The sequence below is a fragment of the Rhinatrema bivittatum genome, chromosome 4, assembly GCF_901001135.1.
Source record: "Rhinatrema bivittatum chromosome 4, aRhiBiv1.1, whole genome shotgun sequence".
Classification (NCBI taxonomy): domain Eukaryota; kingdom Metazoa; phylum Chordata; class Amphibia; order Gymnophiona; family Rhinatrematidae; genus Rhinatrema; species Rhinatrema bivittatum.
In genome coordinates, this window is record NC_042618.1 from 82,942,785 (window position 1) to 82,948,033 (window position 5,249).

Here is a 5,249-nt window from a genome sequence, read left to right on the forward strand (position 1 = left end):
AAAGCTCCTGGGCTGGACGGGTTCACCGAAAAATTTTACAAAGTCTTTAGTGTAGAATTGCTACCTCCGCTAGTGGCTATGTATAATGATATTAGGGGGGGAGGAATAATCTCTAAGGAATCTAATACTGCGGGAATCACGGTGCTGGCCAAGCCCGGTAGAGACCATACTCTTTGCGGGTCGTACAGGCCAATATCCCTGATTAACATTGACCTGAAAATTCTGGCGAGGGCATTGGCTCTTCGCCTCGGTAGAGTAGCTCCTAGGTTGGTGGATAGGGACCAGTCGGGTTTTATTCCTGGCCGGCTCGCCTCGGACAATGTACGTAGGGTAGTGGAACTGATGTGGTGGGCGCAGACTAATGAGATCCCGTCGGTGCTGTTGACGGTGGATGCCGAAAAAGCGTTCGACCGGGTGCATTGGCCGTATTTATTTATTTATTTACTTTATTTATTTATTTACATACACACCCACTTTCAAGAAAAAACTGAAAACATGGCTCTTCCAGCAAGCTTACCACACATCACCTGCCATTACATAAACCCCCACTGTTTAACTAAAAATTGAGTAACTAAGAATTTGCTACATGACTAGGAATCTATTTCTCGGAATATGTCTCATGCCCATCGATTTTGTACTTTGACTCGGCTACTTATGTAATTAGCTTTTGTAAATAGTTGTGATTTTACTGATTTTGCTGTATCTATTTATTGATATCACGGACGCTCGCGGCATAGTCAGCTCTATACCCTATCCCACTTTTAACCACCTTGTTCTCAGTTACATGTAAGGGCCCTGCCCAAAAGTTAACCTGTTTTTTCAATGTTATATGTAAGGGTTCTGCCCATTTGTTCCTTTTTAACTGTAAACCGATGCGATGTGTAAACGGTCATCGGTATAAAAGAAACTTTAAATAAATAAATAAATAAATAAATAAAGGTTATGAAAGTGATGGGCATTGGGGAATTTTTCATTCATTGGGTTAAAAAACTTTACAGTGATCCGCATGCTCGAATAAAAATCAATGGGGCTTATTCAGACCCTTTTGCAGTTAAGCGGGGCACGCGTCAGGGCTGCCCACTGTCTCCCTTGTTGTTTGCCCTCTCGTTAGAACCCCTTGCCGAGAAAGTATGGCGTCATGTGGGCATACACGGAATACCGGTACAGGATTTAGAATTTAAGATCTCGCTTTTTGCAGACGATCTTTTATTTACTCTTAGCAAGCCTGAGCTCTCCTTACCAGTCTTATTAGAGGAGATTCGGGAGTTTGGGAGACTGTCGGGCTTTAAGATCAATGCGGACAAGTCTGAGCTGTTAAATGTTTCTATGACAGAGGACCAATATGAGTCCGTGGGGAAGGCATTGCCATTTCGCCAAGCTAAGGAATCTATAAAATACCTGGGGGTTAAACTGGGGGCCCATCTAGATTCTCTATATAAACTCAATTACGAATCATTGTGGTCTCAGATACAACAAGATTTGGACAGGTGGGATAGAACTGATATCTCTTGGCTTGGCAGGATAGCGGCCATTAAGATGAACATCTTACCCCGGCTTTGTTATGTCTTTCAGACGTTGCCGGTGGCGGTGCCGGATGGAGCTATTAGGATATGGCAGAGAAAATTGTTCCACTTTATATGGAAGCATAAGCCACCCAGGGTTTCTAGGTCTATTTTATATAGGGATAGAACGAGGGGAGGTCTTAATGTCCCCAATCTTAGTTGGTACTATACTGCAATCATACTAGGTGTGATAGTCAGTTGGCATGCGACGGGCGCACCAAAATCCTGGATTGCTATAGAGCAGGCAGCGTCTGGAGATTTTCCCTTAGCCACCAGGGCGTGGAGTAAGGATATAGGGAGAGTCAACGTTCCTTCTCTGACGCCGTTCACCCAGGCTGTGTTGAGGCTTTGGGCAGTTTGGAGGCCCAGGGTGGCGAGGTCCAAGAGGATTTACCATTTGACCTCCTTTTTGTGCAACACTGGGTTTCCACCGGGATTGGATAAAGCCTTTTCAGATAGATGGACATGCATGGGGTTGACAAAGGCTGGACAAATGTTTCAGGGGTCTGCTGTGTTGGGAATGGCGGAGATCAAGGAAAAGTATGGGGGAACGCGAAGGGATTGGTATGCATACCTGCAAATTACCCACTTTTTAAGATCGGAAGGGGTGCCCGGGGAGCTTTCCAGAGGTAAATCCCTATTTGAATCCTTTTGTGATCAGCGCGGCCCTTTGTCCAAACCGATTTCTCGGATCTACTTACTCCTTAGTAGTGCGGATAAAACCAAAGGGTCCTATCTATTACATTGGGAATCCGATTTGGGTCAAGCGATAGAGGACCACGAGTGGGATTGCTGTCATATGCTAATGGGTAGGAGCTCTATATCCGCAAACATTAAAGAAAACGGACATAAATTAATGTATAGATGGTACTTGTCCCCGGACAAGTTACACCGTATGAACTCCCGAATCAGTGGTACTTGCTGGAGATTATGCGGCGGTAAGGGAACCTTTTATCACATGTGGTGGGAGTGTCCTAAGATACAAGCTTTTTGGGCTATAATTGCGGGGTTTGCAACCAAGGTTCTGGGAGTTTTGATACGACTGGATCCCAAGGGGTGTCTCTTAAGCCTGGTGAACGAGGATCTCAGTGACAAGCATACCACGTTGCTAATACAGATATATATCGCTGCTAGAAGTGAAATAGCGTTCAGATGGAAATCTGATGTTGCCCCTACATTGTCACAGGTCCATTCACGATTGGAAAGGATCTATCAGATGGGTTACCTAACCGCACTCCGGCATGATCGGGTGGCTAAATTTCAGGCTGTGTGGGCACCTTACCTGGCATGGTTGCAACAGTAGGCTGGTCTTCGATCTACTCGTCTGTGGAGATTGCATAGGGGACATGTGGGGGGGGGGGGGGGGTGGAGGGGGGAGAGGGGGTAGGGAACTAGAGGGAGGGGAGATGACTAGGGGGGAAAAAACATTGAGAGGCTACTGCTTGCGATTGGGTATGGGAATGTAATCCGGCATCAAAAATGAGACGAGACATTGGTTGTTTATGACTGTTTTATTGCTCATAATTTCAGCTTGTATTTTGTACCTGTTTCTAATCTGGATATCATGATATCTGTCTGTCATGCCTTTCATGCATAAATAAAAATTTGCAAAAAAAAAAAAGAAATGTTGTGCGCCGATACTTCTTCAGGCGAAGTGCTATGCGCCGACACTTTTGTATGCGCATAAGGTGCCTTAGGCACAGAAGTTTTAGGCGCCGAGATTTTTGGCGCCAATGTGTCCTGCGCCGGCAATTCTGGCTCTTTGGATTTTGGAGGACTGAGGATCCCACGATGATGCCCTCTTTTTTGAGGGAGCCGATAAAATCACAGGGCCAGGCAACGAATGAGCCTCCGATAGCTCCGGTGAGGCAAAAAGTTCTTGAAGTCTATAGGCCCTTTGCTTCAGTGCCCTGGGTGACATTCTCGAGCAAAATTCACAATCTTCCCGATTGTGCTCTGGTCCTAGGCATCGGTAACATCAGTCATGGCCATCCGTGACCGACATTACCTTGCCGCAATTATAGGGCTTAAACCCCGATTTTGACATGTTTTGTTCTATTAATGCTGAAGAGAAGAACAGCTCCGCGTGAGATCCCCCGCGCAGAAAGAACAGACCGAGGAGATTCCATTACTTTCCTGCGCGGGAACACATGCGCAGCCGCAGAGAGCAAAGCTCTGATCTCTGCTTTGACAAGCTCCGCCTCCCAGACCTGATTGACAGCTCCCATGACCGCATGGCTAATTATGCCCTGCTATCCAGGGGTAAAAACATCAGCACCCTGTTCCAGGGCAGACACCTTCTTCCCTTGTCTCTCATTTATCATCACCTCTAACTTACCTTAAAAGACCCCAGTACCTAAGGCTGATGTGTGAAGGGCACAAATGAATGCAGGTATGGACGGAGGAGTTAAAATTAAATGCCGTGCCTATTGGTATGTAAATATGCCTGCTGTACACTGGTTCCTTTTTTGTTAAGTGTTGTGAATATGGCTTGCCGTGTGTATAAAGCTAGAAGTGTGAATAAGAAGAGCCCAGTACTTAACCTCTCCCTTATCACTCTTTGGCAGAGACTCTGTAACCATACAGTGCTAGGTATGTAGAGCTAGAAGAGAGAACAAGTTCTACCTGGTTTCCAAATACACCGAGGGAGCATGCTGTCGATACCTCATGAGAGCCAAACCAGACAGACGCAATGTGAGACGGCATCCCCAGAATGAACACCTGGGCAATGGAGCAGAGCACCTGGCCCAGCACCGTTACCCCAAAAAGGTCGGGGCGCACGCTGGCGGTCTTCACCCAGGCCCCGGCACAGCTCAGGCCAGTGGCAGCCAGGGCGATGACCCGCAGTCCTTGTTTGTACAGCAGCCAGGTGACAGGGAAGATCAGGGGGATGTAGCTAATCATGTAGGTCATGGACATACAGTCTATGGAGAAGGAGCTGACCCCGTAGTAACGCGTGAAGATGTTGCTAATGATGCCATACTGGATCCACTGGAAGGAGTTGCACAGGGAGTAGCAGCTGAAGAGCAGAATTATCACCCAGCGCATGCGGTACAGGTGCACCGGCGGGGTCGGGGGCTCCGTCCGCCCCGCATCCTCCACCATGTCCTTCAGCGCGAGTGAGCAGACGTGCAGCGGCGGCGGAGCGCGAGGGCCCAGCTGGAAGGCAGCGCCGCAGAGGCGGGGTCGCGGCTCACTTCGGGCTTCCGGGAGAGCGCGCGCAGAAATAAACCAGAATGAAGATGGAGATGATGACAAGAACGCAGGGCCCGGGAGTTCTCCTCCTGAGCACCATGAAGGCCAGGGCTGAGGCAACCGGGCCCGCCCCGAGTCCCCTGGCACAAACGAGGGGAAGCCTCCGCCGGGGTCCCCTCGCCTCCCTCCTGAACAGGCGGGAACCGGACATGACGTCAGCGCGCGCGGGCCCCCCCCCCAGCAACAGCCTTTCCCGATGACATCATACACTCAGGCAATAACGGTATTGGAATCTTGAACCTTGTGTCCATTTCTACCAGCCAATCTCATGCGAGGAAGGGCCCAGGGTGCGCGAGACTCAGAGGCACAGCCAATGGAAAAGAGCCATGCGGGAGTGGGCGGGATAACAGAAAGGCACAGCCAGTCAGTGCGAAGCGAAAGGAAGACCTTTTTCGTATTGAGAAGTGGGCGGGGCGGAGGAAGGGCCTGTTT

General features: G+C 48.9%; 1 pseudogene; it reads right to left on the reverse strand.

Annotated features, from left to right (window-relative positions):
* Positions 1–3,008: 3,008 nt before the first annotated feature.
* LOC115089324 lies at positions 3,009–4,976 on the reverse strand (annotated as a pseudogene).
* Between the last annotated feature and the right edge of the window lie 273 nt (positions 4,977–5,249).